Genomic DNA, 18,381 nt, shown 5'->3' with positions numbered 1-18,381 from the left:
ATTATTTTGCTCTATAACGTCCTGTGTGGACCTCTCCACCATGAATACATTGGAAAAAATACACTCTAAACAATAATCCAATCTCAAAACTATCGCAAAACAATGTCTGAGGCATCAGGCAGCATATTTATAACCATTTCATGCAATAACTTCCTGTGAGGGAGCTTTAAACTCTTCAGCCATGTGGTTCCTATCACCACAGTCAGTGAACAATTCTGACTCTAGGTTTCTCTAGAACAGGCATTTCACATCAAACCACTCTGAATCACTTTTTTTACAGCATAATAATTAATTTTTTTTTTTTAAAAATTGGAAATTTGGTGGAATTCCCCTTCAATGCTTGCTAGCTGGCCTCGTCAGCCTGTAACCAGCCCCCTTAAAATGAAATCCCGGCTACAACACTGGTGTGCGCCTATCAGCCTCTGACGCAGTTCTATCATCCACCACATACGCAGCTCCTACTCCTCTGTGCTGTGGCCTCTGAGCTGGAACAGGAACGAGGATTCTATTTAAAAGCCTCCTTCACTCCCACAGCCGCTCCGAGGCCAGAGCCGAACGCCATGTGAGCTCAGAGTTTGAGTAGGAAAAAACTCGGCCCAAATACAGCCGCCTCCGCCGCTCTGACCCCAGCACAGGTCACACCTTGCAGCTGAGATCATGCACTGTAATATATACCTGCAGTTTAAAAAGTCCAGTAAACAGCCATTAAGAGCTTTTACAACAACTTCTAAAAGGGCCCATATCCTCCACTTTTCTTGCAGCCTATCCCCCTCCTCCTGCCCCCTGAAGTCTGTATCTAATGTTTGTGTGGTTTTATACATGAAAAACAGCCAACATTCATTTTTACATCATTATTTGTCAACCTTTCTTTATGTCTTAGTGACATCACAATCATGATGAACTCAGCTTAGTTTCCATATATGGAAAAAAAAACCTGTTTTTCAATGATATGGGCACTTTAATGCACTGAATACGAACTGCAATGTTCATTTTCACATAGAGTGAAAAATATGGACACACCTACTCAAAGAAAGGGTTTCCTCTTTTTACTTATTTAATATTTTAGTATAATAGCGAAGACATCACAACTATGCAATAGCACATACGCAATTACTCAAATCAGAAACTGTGACCTTCTAGTAAACAGAGCTATTTAGATCCACCTTACCAACGACACACCTAATTGGCTCAAACGCATTAACGAGGAGAGACATTCCACTAATTAACTTTTAACGAGGCACGCATAGTAATTAGGATGATATAGTAGTTGGCAACAGCATTTTCGAATGCTACACTTCGCTGAGATCCTAAATGAAAAGTATTTGTTTGTAGGGGCAAAAATATTCTTTTTCTATTTAAAATGAAAATTAAAACATCTTGAAATTTTAGTTTCACTTTTTATATTCATCTTAAAGTACAATTTTCAAGCACGTAAGTGTTCAGCTTTAGATCAAAAAGTCTTTAAGATAACAATGCACTACTGTCTGTATGTACGTTTGCAATATTAACAATGTTTGTTATTTTGTATGCAATAATAACATATCGCTGCTGTCAGAACAAAACTTCATATATTCAAAATGGTAACTTTACAGGAGAAGGAAAAAACCTACTTTACTTTTAATGTAAGTCAATGGAACCAGACTTTTTTATAAGTAATTTTGGGTCATTTCTTTTGGTCTATTAATCATGAAATTTACAAACAATGTAAAGAGCAACAGGCGTTTTCAAATTATGTCAAAAACTGAAAAACGACGAAAATGGAAATACGAGGTTTTGGTCTGACAGCAGCGATATACAATGTGGATTTAAATATTACAGACTAGTCACCAAAAGATAGTTTAAAGATTTATTTAATATTTCCAGAATTCTGTGAAGAAGATGAATAAAATGATAAATAACACACTAAGTATCTATTATCTGTCTGCCTTAAAGGGGAATGCCACTGAATTTTCAAAACATCTATATAATTAAATATTTGAGATGTAAACAAAGTCATTCAGAGTGGTTTGGTGTGAAATGCTCTGTACTAGAGAAATTTACAGGGTCAGAATCCTTTACAGTGGTGGTGGTGATAGGAACCAGACGTCCACCTCTAAAAGCCTCCTCACAGAAATTGATTTATGAATATGCAGCCTGATGTCTAAAACACTGTTGTCTTCATAGATGCTATTGGACTACAACGTATTTTTTATATATGTCATTCACGGTGGAGAGGTGCATGTAGTGTTATACGACCAAAGAGTGTCTACAATCAACCATTTCACACCAAACGACTCTGAACGACTCTGTTTACATCTCGACCACCAAATTATAAAAAAATGTAAAAAATCTGGTGAAATTCCCTCTTTAAGATTTGATCTCCACTTTTGAAATGTGATGAACTCTGGATGTTAATTCTTAATTCTGCCTGTCATTTTGCTCATTATTCTGGAAACATTAACATTTCTTCATTTCTATTTACAGCCTGGGCGGCACGGTGGTGCAGTGGGTAGCCCTGTTGCCTCACAGCAAGAAGGGCCTGGGTTCGATTCCCAGCCGGGTGACCAGGGTCATTTCTGTGTGGAGTTTGCCTCTTCTCCCCGTGTCTGCGTGGGTTTCCTCTGGGTACTCCGGTTTCCTCCCACAGTCCAAAGACATGCAGTCAGGCTGATTGGACGTGCTAAATTGCCCCTAGGTGTGATTGTATATGTCTGTCTGCCCTGCGATGGACTGGCGACCTGTCCAGGGTGTATCCTGCCTTCCACCCAATGACAGCTGGGATAGGCTCCAGCACCCCACTGTGACCCAGAAGGATAAGCGGTTTAGATGATGTATGTATGTATGTATTTACAGCCTCATAGTGACCTGCTAATTATTCAAAACTAATGAAATTGACCATATTAGAATATATATATATCACATTTACACATTTATCTGCATCTAAATTGGCATTATATGATATAAAACAGTGATTCCAGTTATTCTTTTGAACGATATTATTTCATCAGTCAGAAACATCCACATATTTCACTGGGACTGTACGTAACAGTCAGTTGGAATGATGTGCTGCTGTTTGTTTTTACATTTAAAAGTTCAGTGTTTGGATTCTGCTTTAGAAGTCCTGTCGTCCTCCTCTATATCAGTATGTCTCTCTAGCACTGGCCTGTAGGCTCCTGCTGACCGGAGCCAGGTCCATTAAACCAAACTCGTCACACTGCGAACAGCTGCTCACTGCCCTCACTGAATACTTAACATGCAGACACGGACCCTCACTCTCCAGCGCCCCACTCCCTCAGCCTGTCAGCCCGGTCCTTACTCAGCACTAAATCTCAGTGCTCGCAGGATTCAGGCTGTGATTTGTCATGCGATCCGCAGGCAGGAGAAAGCGGCAGCAGAGAAGCGGCTGAGTTTGAGGCAAAAGACCGACAGAGTGCAGAGAATTCTGCATAACAATCCATCCACTCTAACAGCCCACCAGGCAGACACATGATGGAGGAGAAGGGGCTGAATAAAGATGCTCTGTAGAGCCACTAAGTGAGATTTCTCCAGCTACTGAGAAGCAGCTGTACCAGCCACTTTATTAGAAACTCGCCTCTTGCTGGTGTACAGCTAGACACTGTAGCTCATCTGTCAATGGACCATTTGTATAAATGACCCTCTGGTCCATCATCACTTTCTGAACCCTGTCTATTAGAGCCAGACCCTCAGCCCAAGCCATAAAGATCCAAACAAGAAACAAATGTGATAATTTCTGCTATGGGATTTCCAATAGTGTGTTCGTACAAAGCCAACGATGGTCACATGAACATTTCTTCGGCATTCTAGATTGAAGACGGACATTTAAAGCTCGACATTAAAGGGCCTGTTTCTAATAAAGTGGCCAGTGACTGGAAGTACAAGGTAGATGTTTCCTATATAGTGGCTAGTACGTGGAAGTGCAGGGTAGGTGTTTCTAATAAAGCGGCCAGTGAGTGGAAGCGCAGGGTAGGTGTTTCTAATAAAGTGGCCAGTGAGTGCAGATATGCATATAGCCCAGAAAACAGACAAAATCATATATCTCACTCCTGATCCTGAAGGGAAAGGGGTTCTCTAAGGAATGATCCCAGCGCACTGAGAATTCAAAATAAATCCTTGTTCTTGGAAAGCCACCCCCCCCACTCTCTATCCCACTCCTCACCTCCTGGGTCTGTTTATTTTCTCCACTCTCATTCATCTCCCTCTGTATGTAGGGGGAGAATGGATGAATGTAGCTCAATATAGCTCACTATGTTAGTGCATAGCCTTAGTGAGTAATGAATCATTTTCTCTGATGCTGCATGTGGGCACGTGACTCGTGGTTTTTTTTTTTTAACTATTGCAGAGGAAATAATCAAATTTCCCTACACATCATCAGCTCAGTTACCTTAAAGACCACGCTTTTTAAAATGAAAGGGTGATGTAGCACGGAAACAGTGCCACGCTAGCAAAGTGTACTCCTTCATACAGGCCACATGGAAATGAATTGTTTTCACATTGTTGTCACAAAAATCAGTGCACGCACACAGTCTGCCCATTCAGCCCACAGCAGTTTAGCACCCTCCATTTGTGTTGAAGTTATAAGAAGTGTTTTAGAATAAGGCACGATACAAGACAGCCAGTCAGAATGCAGCTCATTTACATATGGTTGACCCTTTGGCAATTGTTGCAAAACAACTAAGAAAAAAAAAACAAAATTGTATTCATTTTACTTAAATGTTTTTGGTACTTCATTAGTGATCAGATCGGATTTGTGTGTCCAGACCTCACCAGTCTATCTGCAAGGGTTGCTGGGTAATGACGTAAGCATCAGTAACTATGTAACTACGCTGGTGATGAGGATTTCAAACACGGAAGCAGGAGAAATGGAGGTGCATCATCTCATCCTCCAAGCTCCCCAAAATTCTCTGGCATAAGCAGGAATCTTTGGTGCTCTTCTTGAATCCGAGCACTCCAGTCACTCTAGATTTGACGTCGTTGTTGTTTGTCACGTTGCGAGTGACGCAGAAGACACTGAAATTCTATGTGAGCGGCCAGAGCGGCCAGACTGAGATGCATGTGTAAAAATTGGAAAATTTGATTGGAATTGCATTTCAAACCAGCTCCAAATGTGGTTTGGATCCAATTTGCAAAAATCTGATTTCATGTGTATTTTTGCTGTCCAATCTATCAACAATCAATCTGGATACAATCTGGATGTGCCAATAATCGGATTTGGGCTGGCAGTCTGAACAAGGCCATAAAGACATCTAAGGAGCCCTGACCTCAACCCCACTGAACACCTTTGGGATGAACTGGAACATCGATGACAAGCCTGGACTTCCCATTCAGCATCAATATCTGATCTCAAAAAAAGCTAAATTTTGACTGAATGAGCACAAATTCCCACAGACACACTCCAAAATCTTTCAAGAAGAGTGTAGGCTGCTACAGCCGCAAAGGGTGGAGGAGAACTCCATATTAATGTCCATGGTTTTGGAATGAAAGCTCATACAGGTTTGATGTTCTGGTGTCCACATACTTTTGGCCATATAGTGTATATTGACTTAAAGGCATGGGAACAAAAACAGCCTGTTTAACTCTGAGAGATAAAGAGAGGTTGGAAAACGGTCATGTAAAAATAAACGGCACATTTTTGTATATAACATCATATAAAACCACTCAAATGGACTTCATGGAGAAAAATAAACGGCAAGAAAAATGTAGATTATGGGCTTTTAACTGCACGTCCATTTACCTGTACTATGAAAAAACAGAGCTAAAGAGTGGGCAGTAAACGTTCAAAAAATAGCACAGAAATGGCACTTTAAAGGGCACGAATACACACCTACACACGTGCGTATGCCCACACACATGTGCACCATGTCCGAGCTAAAAAATGACCTCAGCAGCTAAAAGAGTGTATGAAGCGTGCAGGCTTGGAGGGGCTGATGAGGCACATTCTGCAGCACCTCCTACATAAAACTCCATCATATAAAGGTCAACAGTGAGCTTTTATATACAAACCAAGCGCAGTTATGGTGAGCAGAGCCTGAACGAATGAGAGAAAAACTAAACATTAGAAGCAGCGTAGCTCTCTTCACTGTACAGAGGCAGAAACTACACAACATGTCAAAAGTTTGGATTGAATGTATGTTTTATCATAATATTAAAGAAAATGTAAAAACAGATTTACACACTTTTCCACCTACCCTAGATGTAGTCAATCAGCCAAGACATGTTTGGAGACCAAATTTTACTTCTTTAGTTTACAACTAGAGCTACGAGGCTAACGTTGCAAGTCAATAGTCACCCAAATCTTTTCCGTAAATACATCTCCAAAACAACTCTCAACCCGCTCAAACTACATCCAGCTCTTCAGTAAGGTCGTACAGACTTGTTGATGTGGTTTGGGATGCAGTATGACTTACTGTAAACTATAAAAATGAAGCTGAATGCAGTGGGCAGACACTTTAGACAACAGGGGTGGTGTGCTGAACTATGACTCACACAGGATCTGACTCCACTTCATGTTTACGTATGTCACGCAGGCCTATGTATGCTAGATTGAGGCCCAAATTATGTTATTTCCATTTATAAATAGAACTGAAGATATATGGTTATTAATAGAAACAATATTAATATTGATAACAGTCGTATTAATATTCATATTGAGCCCATATTAACCCCTCAAACGCTAAGGGTCTCTATGTGGGATCGCAGTTAGTAGTTTCTCTCTTATAACTACAGAACGTACAGATTAGCTTCATAGTAGCCACTGAATAGTAAGTCTTAAAGGGCAATTTCACCAGTTTTTCAAAATTTCTGTACAATTCAGTTTTTTCCAACGTCGGAGAGTGACGTCAAGCCAACTCTGGGTGTGGACGTCAGCCTAATTTCCATTTTCAATTAAATTTGACGTTTGTCCAAAGTTGGAGGGTGACGTCAAACCAACGTTGGGTTTTCATCAGACTGATTTTCATTTTTAACTAAAATTCACCATCTGTCCAACATCGGAAGGTTGATATCAAGCCAACATTGGATTTTGACATCAGACTGATTTTCATTTTTAACTAAAATTCAATGTCTGTCCAATGTTGGAGGGTGACGCTAAGCCAACGTTGGGTTTTCATCAGACTGATTTTCATTTTCAACTATAATTCAACGTCGGAGGGTGAAGTCAAGCCAATATTGGGTTTGGGCATCGGTCCAATTTTCATTTTCAACTAAAATTCAACATCTGTCCAATGTCAGAAGGTTGACATCAAGCCAACAGTGGGTTCGGACGTCAGCCTGATTCTCATTTTCAACTAAAATTCAACATCTGTCCAACATTGGAGGGTGACATCAAGCCAATGTTGGGTTTGGACATCAGTCCACTTTTCATTTTCAACTAAAATTCAACGTCTGTCCAACATCGGATAGTTGATGTCAAGCCAACGCTGGGTTTGGACGTCAGCCGGATTTTCATTTTCAACTAAAATTTAACATCTGTCCAACGTCGGAAGGTTGATCTCAAGCCAACATTGGATTTGGACGTCAGCCAGATTTTTTTAACTAAAATTCAATGTCTGTCCAGCGTCTGGGTTTTGAATTTCACGTTTGTAAGCATCTATAAACACATAACATGTTATAATGCCTTCATACGACATTATAAACATGATTATAAACATTTATAAAAATTAATTACACTGGATTACACTTTATAGCCATGTTTATTATGCATTATGAATTGTTAATATAATGCATTATAAGTAGTGTTGATAACATGTTATACTGTCAGTGCCAAAGAAGTCAGTCCCAGCTTGGAGAGCGTAAAGTAAAGACAAATACCAAGCTAACGGTGGTGTACATTACCTTTCCCACATTGGGTAAAACACTGATGGCAGCACTAGTTTAAACTCTGACATTTGAAGCCTGTAATGTGCTTTATTGTGAATGTTTTAGTGTTTCAGTAAATCCTTCAGTAAATACTTCAACTTGAAGCCTCACTCTTAACACTGGAGGAGGTTTTAGTACAGCACGCTTCACTTTACTTAGAGCGGACAAATACGACTTATGAGCTCTTATAATTTGTTATGATCAGTACTTATAATGTATTATATTAACAATTCATAATGCATAATAAACATGGCTATAACATATAATGCATTTTTATAAATATTTATAGCCATGTTTATAATGCCTAATGAATGCATTATAACATGTTATGAATATGTTTACAGATTCTTACAAAGGTGACATTCATAGAAAGTGTTACCAGTTTTCCTTGGGGCCTCACAGCGCCCTGCATGTACTGCATGTACGTTTGCAATGAACAGATTTAGAAAATACATTTTAGGTCTCAAAACTCTAGTAAAGCAATGTCTCAGACATCAAGCAGCATATTCACACCTAACTTTCTGTGAGGGAGCTTTTAGAGGTGGACGTCTGGTTCCTATCACTGACACTGTGAACAATTCTGACTCTAGTTTCTCTAGAACAGATCATTTCACACCAAACCACTGAATGACTTTAGGACATGAACGATTTAATGATGCAGATATGTTTGAAAAAGTTATAAAAATCAAAGGTGACCCCCTCCATTCTATGGCCAGTTGCTCTAGTGGTGGATGATCAGTGAGGAAGTCATTGTTAAGGGTCCTGTTGAACAGAGCGAGCAGAGGGATGATTAGAGCGATTCTAATCACACGCTGCGGGAGGTTATTGACAACGGAGGAGAAATGAGCCTCTAACAGTTTATCATCTGCTTTGGTGCTCGATAGCTCAGTTTGCCACTCCACAGGAAAACAAACAGCAGCATGAAAAAACAACACACGAACCAGCAGTCGATAGAGCTTCCACAGCCCCGTCGCCTCACGCTGGAGCGCAGGCATGTCACCCCCTTCAATGCAAAGGCAGGAGTACTCAGGGAAGTATTTTATGTCAAGTGTGCGCCGTAGCATCAATGTTAGATGAACGTGGGGAGGAACATACTGTAGAGACAGGCTTTCTGTTCGAAGCCTGATGTCGCTTTCTTGTAAAGTGAAGGAACAAAGGCAGTGAATGGCTAAATATTTAATGGGAGGATTTATATCAATTTTTAATCCTCAGCACCATTTCCCCTCGATTTCCCCAGCCTGGCCTCAGTCCCAGCCTGAGCATGCAAACATCAAGAGCACAGACGTCTAATGAAATAACGGAGCGTGGTACAGCGCCGGAAAGCTTTTTCACACTGTCCCATAAATCTCACGCTCTCAGTAAAGATGCTGTGAAAAATCTGCTGGATGTGCCGTTACTGCCAAACTGACTGACAGCAGCTTTGTTGCTTATCTTCAGCCTTTCTGGAATCCGTCTGCAGGAAGACAGACCAGCTTCAACCTTAAATAAAGCAGAAATGATTACTTTTTCAGAAGAATTTGTTTTACTTACTTCTTTAGTCGGTTAATTACTTAGTTAATTAGTTACTGATTATTTATCGTAACTAGTTAGTTGATTATTTAATTAGTTAGTGGTTATTGATTAATTTGTATGTTTGTCACAATGTGTTTAGCTAGAAATTACTTAGGTAATAAGTTGCTAATTATTTATTTATTTATTTATTTACCTTTCTATTTACAAGCAAAATATATCAATCATTATTTTAGCAGATATTTTATTATTTATAAGCATCATTTTTTTTACTTATTATATCATTATCAATTTTATATTATTATTATTTTTTAATCATCCTTTTTATTATTTATGAATTATTTATTCATTTATTTATTTATTGAGCAAGTTAGTTTCATCGATAAATATTTAGTGACTATTTATACACTATGTTTATTTTAATATTTATTTAAAAGCCATAATAAATTAATTTTCAAAAAATATATATTTTTATTTTATTGTGTATGAGATATTATTAGCTATTTTGATTTATTATGAGATATAATCAGTTATTTTTATTTAGTATTTAATTCATTCTAAATAATGTCTTTAATTACAAAATATTTTATTAATTTATTTGTTTAGAAGCAATAATTAAATAATGTTGGTATTTCATGATCAGTTGATTACTTTTATTTATTGTTTCATTAAAAAAACATTTTAAAGTGTAACATTGTTTTATGTATTGATCTACTTAGTTATTTAGTTAGCAACTATTTATGTAGTTGTTATCTTTATTTATTTATTTATTTATTTAGTTAGTTATTTATTTAGGAGCGATAATAAATGCAATATTATTTTAGTTATTACTTTACTTTTTATGAACTATTTATTTATCAATCAAACAAAAATAGATATTGTAGTACTTCTCTAAAATAACAGAAAAAAAAAACAGGAAAAAAAATCTTATTTATTTGTAACACACTGCACTAATCCATCCGTCCTCTCAGGCCTTTTACAGTGCTCTGTAATATGTATACTACACGTATCACATACATACACCTATAGCAGGTGGAAGAGTATTTGAAGTACACAGCAAATGCTGACCTACTGCTTGTAGTCCCTGACCCTCTCATCACTGCTGAGCGAGCGTGCGAAGCTTTCTGTGTGATTGTATGGAGGGCGTGTGGGAGGTAAAGCAAGTCCAAGTTCAGCATGTATTGATTTTCATCTGTGAGTGAGATGTTGTGTAACACTGCGCTGAGCCTCTTACTGATCACTCCTCAGCATTAGAGCAGATCTCTCCCTCATAAACACGGCCTGCTGAATTATTACACAGCCAAGCCCTCCAAAATGGCTTTTTAAAAAACTGATAGGAGCTTAAAGCTCCCGGCTGACCTCTGTGCATGGGACTGTGTGCAGCCTAGCGTTGCGTAATTCCCTCTCTAAACAAAGAAAACCCTCATGTCGCTGCTACAGGCCCTGTGGGGAGCTTTTCCATTAGGACAGAAGGACACAGCTATGGCCAGGAGGTACCTGCCAGGAGGAGAGGGAGACTTATTCACCAGTGTGAATTCATCCCAGTCACAGCGTGCACTTCAGCTTCCTCAGGTTTATTACAGACTTCATCCACACCACACAGGCTTCTCATGGGTATGTGAATGTCTGTGCCTGTCTGTGTTTATACAAGATCTCTGGTTTATTTTGATTAGCTTCTGGGGATTAAAGGTTAGGTTTAAGATTAGGCTTAGAAACATTACACATATGTATACGCACAGACACACAAATCTATATCAGGCATAACCTTTTACCCTGTTCTTCAGTGGTCAGGACCCCCGTGGACCCTCACAGAGCAGGTACTATTTGGGTGGTGGATCATTCTCAGCACTGCAGTAACACTGACGTGGTGGTGGTGTGTTAGTGTGTGTTGTGCTGGTCTGAGTGGATCAGACACAGCAGTGCTGCTGAAGTTTTTAAACACCTCAGAGTCACTGCTGGACTGAGAATAGTCCACCAACCAAAAATATCCAGCCAACACAAACTGTGCAGCAGCAGATGAGCTATCGTCTCTGACTTTACATCTACAAGGTGGACTGACAAGGTAGGAGTGTCTTAAAAGTGGACAGTGAGTGGACACAGTGTTTAAAAACTCCAGCAGCACTGCTGTGCCTGATCCACTCGTACCAGCACAACACACACTAACACACTCAGTGCTGAGAATGATCCACCACCCAAATAGTAGCTGCTCTGTGAGGGTCCATCCAGGGGTGTTAATATGGCATTTTACTCCAGAGCTGAACAATGGTGTTAAAGCCATTCACATTAATGTGATCCAGGGCACAGGTATGACATTTACACTGAGAGAGAGAGAGAGAGAGAGAGAGAGAGAGAGAATCTGAAATGAAAGCTTGGCCAAATTAACTTGTGATGTCATTATAGGTGAACTGCAGTTAAAATATACAAACCTGGCATTGTACATACATACGAGACACATTATTATGACTAGTGGCATCAAAGTTAACATTAGTAACATTAGTAAATTATTGACGCCACAAACAAAAATTAACGCCATTAACAAATTTTCCTAGTTTGACCCTTCAAACTACCCACAGTTCCACCCTGAAGCCCAGCTGCGGCACACTGTTGCTATAACTCTGCGACTGTAGACCCCATGTTGAAACACAGCTTTTACACGATTAGTTCAACTGATGGCTGTGAGTTTGTTTATCACACAGAGTGCACAGAGTCTGGAGCATCATTTACAAGCAAAACACATCACCAGCAGTAACATGCTGAACAGTTCTCGTGGGAGATCTATGGATAAATCAATGAGCAGCAAACTAACAAAAGCAACATCAAAGTGGAGCTCCAGTTCCCCTCGAGAGCCTTCACTGAAACAAGAATCCATGAGCTGTATGAACGAGAGCGAGAGGCTACATTCATGGAGGAGCGGGACCATTGACTGTATATGTGATATACATGATATATACCAGGGGTGTCAAACTCAATCACTAAAGAGGCCATATTAAAAAATCTCATCAAATCTGTGGGCCAGAGAAAAAAATATTTTTATTTAACTTTTAATTAATGTTGTGCTGTAACCCTGACTGGCCATTGTTTAGTCCAAATAGTAAAATATAGGCACTTGTAGTGGACCCTGAAATATTACATGAATACTTGAAATACTGAAATAGTTTAAATGTCACCAGGAGCTCAGTCTTTTAAACCTGCCTATCTGCTTAACTGGACACCTGGTATCTTTTCTTTGTTCATTAAAACTTGGGCTACATTTCTGAGCTGCTGAGCTGATGTTAGGTGTTTATATTGGTTGGACTGCAGCTGAAATGCAGCTGGTGTGTTTGGTGATATGACTGGTGTGGAATTGAGGTGTAACCACTGTCCCATATATCGTTGTTGGGGTAGGAGAGTCAGAGCACACATTACAATGCAGTGCATGCTGGGGACTGTAGTGCAGTGCACTGTGAAACGGGCTAATATTAATAGAAAACTAAAATCCTTTTGTGGGCCGGGTAGGATTGTGTGTTTGACACATGGGATATATACACTCATTGAACATGCAGCCACTGCTGCTCTCACTGGACGCAGTGATGAAAACGGTAAACTGTTTTCGACTTCAGGTGCACAGTTATTGAATTACTGAATGTAATAAATACACTCAAAATAAGTTCCAAAATAAGTTATAATGAATGCACTGCTTTACACAAGGAAAAAACAAACTCTTTAGATTCATATTTGAGCAAAATGTGATTGATCAAAATTAACTACACAAAACATGCAATTAATCACAATAATCATTTGATAACTCTATGTATTACATATTTAGAATGTATTACATATTCCTTATGTATAATGCCTACATATATAATATATATGGGACATATTATCATTACACACTTATATAATGAGACATATGTGTGACTGTGCAAGGTATAAGAATGTGTGTGTGTGTGTGTGTGTGTGTGTGTGTGTGTGTGTGTGTGTATAGGGGTCATGTAGCTCTATTTTAAAACCAGAATAAACTGTACTAGATTAAAAGGTAGAGTCTCTCTCTCTCTCTTCAGGGAAAGCCATCTGTCTCTGTGTTTCAGAGGAAAGGTAAGTAAGCGTGTGGTCACTGCGTGTGCAGTAGGTGACCTCTAGCTGCACTAAATCAAACAGAGCTCCTACTGACTGAGTTAAAGCTGCTGAGAATAAATTACCCACTACTGTCAAATGTTTAACATTGTTTAGTCCTCTCAAAGCTACCTAGTCAACTAACCAGTCGTAGCCGGTGAGCTGTCCATGTTGGAACAGCAAGACAAATCCAACAGGGACAAAATGTTAAAATTAGTAAAAATATAAACCCTGTAAATGGCACCTTACTTACATAATAACTTCAAATATTACATACCACTTAAAACAATGTGAGTCTGTAAAGGTGTTATATATATATATATATATATATATATATATATATATATATATATATATATGATTGATTTTCTAAGAGAAAATAAGTAAACACATCCTCTACAGAGAACACACTTCAATTTTGCAATTTTAGTGCATAATTAATATTTATTTATTTGTATTTAGCATAGGAAATAAACAGAAAATACAAACTGTGCCATAACTTTTGCACAAGCCACATATTATATTATATTTTACTTTCACAACATGTTCAATTCAGCAAATAAACAGTAATTGTGTATTAAAGTGTGCCGAACTGTGTTCTCTGTAGAGTCTAAGAACACTTAGAAAATCAACTAAACGTCGTTTGACCAGGGGTTCCTAAACTTTTACACACAGCTGTATGTAAAATAATGGAATAATAAAATAATGGAATAATGAGAGAGAAGAGATAGAGACAGACAAATAAAGAGAGAAAGAGACAGAAAGAGATGCATAGAGAAAGAGGAAAGAGAGAGAGACACACAGCAAGAGAGAGAGAGAGAGAGAGAGAGAGAGAGAGAGCAAGAGAGAGAGGAAAGAGACAGTGAGAAAGAGATGAAGAGGGTGAGAGCATGAGAAAGAGGAGGGAGAAAGATAAGACAGAGAGAATAAAGAGAGAAAGAGAGAGAGAGAGAGAGAGAGACAGAGACAGAGAGAGAGAGAGAGAGAGAGAGAGAGAGAGAGGGTGAGTGTGTATGTGTTTAGTTCTCAGAGGTGTTGGTAGAGTAGCAGCTGCTGTAGGATCAGTCAGAGCTCAGCGTTTTGTGCTCCGGTGGGGAGGATTGTGGTTTAATTAGCTGTAACCTTCCTGCTGGAGACCAGCACCATTACAAAGCACTGACAATACACACATACATGTGAACACATACGTCAACACATGAAGGTGGACAGCTCAGTCACAATTAAAACCCTCAGCCACTTTATTAGGACAGCCCAGTATGGATGATCTACAGATGCTCTGATTATGAATGAAAAAGGAGTGGGCAGTGTGACGATATTTATTGCTATTGTGCTAAATTATAGATGTCGCATCACTGTATTGTCCTCTGAGCATATGGTGGAAATGGTCAGTATTTAAAGAACACTGAACAACTGCATGCTTCATTACAAACACAGCTTAATCAAGACAGTATTTCATGATATACATTATTAGGAGTGGGCTTTAAACTTTCAGTTAATATCTGTGCTATATTATAATTAATACCATATTCATATCTTTGTTTTATTTCTTTGTTACCTACTTGTTGTATGAACTTGTTATATGTTTCGAGTTCATATTGTAGCCCCTAGTTGTCATTTCACTGGATGTAGTGCAGCTCAGACGCTAATGAGATATATATATATATATATATATATATATATATATATATATATATATATATATATATATATATATGTATAAGGAAAAACATTCTTAGTTTTGAAAGGAAGTTAAGGGAACTAGATTTTTTTCCAAGCACTTTTGGAGCATTTCTGGTGGTCTGTTCATCATACAATTTTGGCACATTGTAAAAGTGAACTGGCATTTTCAAATTCTGTAAAAACGTACAAAAACAACAACAATGGAAATATGAGGTTTTCTTCGGACAGATATATATGTGATATATATATATATATATATATATATATATATATATATATATATATATAGGTACATATATATGGATATATATATTAGATCTATATTTTATTGTGATATACCATATTTACATTATCAGTAAAGTTAGAGTTACACTAAGTGTTTGTTTTAAGGTTAGTAATAATTTAAGATGATGTTTATAGTTAACAAATCTGCAGAACATCATATTGGATACATATACACCTGCCGTGGTCTTGCACTGGCACATGTTGCAATAAAACTTAAATGTTTAAAAAGTGATGCATTTTTTTCTATTTTAAAGACTAAAATGTGTTACACCAACACAGTTTTGTCCTTTAGTTTGTTTCATTTTGAAAATGTGTTGATTTTATGTGGAAATGAAACACATTTGAATCAAGTAAATTCAATGCAGCACTTTTCTCATCAGTGTATAAAATTTCCATTCAATACACAAAACTAACTTGGTCAGCCGTGAGAGAGGGATAAAAGTTAATGCTCAGATCTCTTACCTCAACGTGCCTTAGAAGTTAAGTTCAGAGTCAGAGTGCAAAAGAAAAGAGCCGGAGCACAGGAAATCCAAAAGGCAAGATGGTAAACTGGTAGAATCCCAAAAAAGGCAGGTAGATCCACGTGGAGGTATGAATGTTGCCTCAAAGCTGACAGCCAGGTGTCCTTTCCAAGTGTTAAAGTCTAAAATACTGGAGCTTGACCACAGTGAGAGAGGCTTCCCCAAAACCACAAATCACACACAAACATGCATACTGTTAGTCTTTGGATGGTAGCGAAGATAACACCAACCAGAGTGAAGGAATGACCTCCGATCAGGAAAAGTGGAGTTTGTCCAACTGAGGAACCCAATAGAGTCCCACTATCTCAGACAGAGGAGCCCGTCCACGCACATACACGTTAACATACACATCCAAATACACACGTTCATGTAAAAGAGCAGCTGGAGACGAAACTGAGTGAGAAATGCTCCAAAATCTCCTTACCCTTCTCTCTCTCTCGCTCTCTCCGTGTGGCTCTCTCTCCGCTGTGTCCTGATCTGCTGCTGAAAAGCTGAGCCAATCCTCAGCACCTCCTCCCACCAGCACTAATCCACCCCCCTCCGTGCCAGCCCCTTTAATTCCAGCCAATCCAATGCAGAACCCCCCTCTCCGAGCTCCGCCTCCTGCTCTCCTACACCCCCCCCCACCTTCTTTTTCTCTGCGCTACTGAAGCCAGCACTGCCACAGGTTGGCAATGTACCGGCCAAACCGAGACTGCATGAGAAAAGACACAGTCATGCTCCGGCACACTTGGAAGGAAATGCAGTGCTGACTGCTGTTTGCAGCTCTTGCTGAAAGTGTGGCGATGTGCTCTATCTGCACTGATAAGGATGGCATTCATTTACACAGAGGACCAGAAAATGACACGGTAACTTTACAGGAGATGGGACAAAAATATGTCCTTGAAGGGAAATTCCTGCATAAATAAATGGTTGAGATGTAAAGAAAGTCATTCCGAGTGGGTTTACTGTGAAATGCTTCGTTCTAGAGAAACTCAGAGTCAGAATTGTTCACAGTGGTGGTGATAGGAACCAGACGTCTGTAGAGTATAATGCCTCTGAAAGCTCCCTCACCAAAAGTTATTGCATGAAATGTTTACAAATACAATGTTGGAGATCTTGAGATAAGACTTTTAGGAACAGTCGTGTGCAAAACGTGCAAATTTGTAGAAATTGTGCTCTAAGATGTGCATGAAATTACTATATTTAAATTTACAGTACAGGATTTGTCAACTTATTACTTTTTTCAATAAAACATGTAATTTCAGGTGCCAAATGGCAAAATAAAGCAAAATAGTCCCCAAATGAAACATAGTTTTTTCAGATTTACCACTATTTCATCATCATTAACATTACAGATTAAAATAATTACATTTACATCTACAATGACCCATTTCACATCAAACCACTCTGAATAGCCAAAGAGATAAAAAAAAAGTACAAAAAAAGCAAATATTTTGGTCAAAATACTGTTTGCGAATGTTATATTTAATAATGATACGTCAGATATTTACCAGCATACTTTAAATATATTGTTGCATCGGCATAGAATAAGACACAGGAAACATGCTCTTTTATTGACCAGGTAGCAAGTAGCAAGGGAGAACTGCCACTCAGCACTATCTCAATGGCCAGGACAGTGCGGCAGGTCACCTCTCACCATACAATGTCTATACATGGTGACTACAGACGAAACACCAACTGCCCCACTGCCCAGCACGGAACAGCAGAAAGAACCCGTCTGCGCTAATAACACTCACAGAACCACAAATATATACATCAAAATGACTCTTCTATTGTAATACGGCGCCCCCTTAAGGCTCCATATGATGCTGCTCTGCATGGCCACGTCTCCTGCACATCTACAGCCAGTAGTGAATCGATACAATATTGTGGCATCATTGTGGAATAAGACTTGGGAGACGTTGCACTAATGCTCTTTTATCAAGCATGCAGCAAGAAAGAACCACCGCTCAGCACTAACTGACATGACCAGGAAGCAGACAGGTCAGTTTTAACCTTAACCTTTGTGTGGTGTTGATGTTGTTGTTACTCAGTGGTCCGGTGGGCCCACCGCATTACTATTTTTAAATCAATACAGCCATAACAATTTATGTAAAAATACCAGATGTTTAAAATATCACATGTGGCCAGCATAGGGCTCTCCTTTAGCAGCTGTAGCCAGTCAGCAGCCTGTCCATGTTGTCCACCCTCACACACACACACACACACACACACACACACACACACACAGACACACACACACACAGACACACACACTAACAGCAGGCCGTGTAGGAGGAGAACAGAGTGAAAGCGACACAGCACCTCCACACTTTTACTCCCCGCAGGTTCACCCCAACACCACGTGTAATATAAATGTGTAGGGGTTGAACAGTGTGGAGTCATTGAAAGTGTGTTATTTTATATGTTCTTCACAGAAAATGAGCAACGACCA

At 39.0% G+C, this 18,381-nt stretch overlaps 1 protein-coding gene across 2 annotated transcripts in view; it reads right to left on the bottom strand.

The window, feature by feature from the left end:
• The window catches only part of large2 (LARGE xylosyl- and glucuronyltransferase 2), a 112,477-nt gene extending 96,023 nt beyond the window's left edge, over positions 1-16,454 (bottom strand). The window contains exons 1-2 of one of the 2 annotated variants that reach the window (XM_036584892.1): positions 16,369-16,414; positions 15,886-16,100 (exon numbers count right to left, since the gene is read on the bottom strand). The gene's annotated coding sequence lies outside the window, so the exon portion shown is untranslated. Of the gene's footprint in view, positions 1-15,885; positions 16,101-16,368 lie in introns of both variants that reach the window. The other variant, XM_036584893.1, reaches the window with a different exon arrangement.
• Positions 16,455-18,381: the final 1,927 nt, after the last annotated feature.

The sequence above is a fragment of the Colossoma macropomum genome, unplaced genomic scaffold (assembly GCF_904425465.1).
Source record: "Colossoma macropomum unplaced genomic scaffold, Colossoma_macropomum, whole genome shotgun sequence".
NCBI classification, from domain to species: Eukaryota; Metazoa; Chordata; class Actinopteri; order Characiformes; family Serrasalmidae; genus Colossoma; species Colossoma macropomum.
The sequence above is the reverse complement of the archived record's forward strand: the minus strand, read 5'-3'. Positions and strand labels throughout refer to the sequence as shown.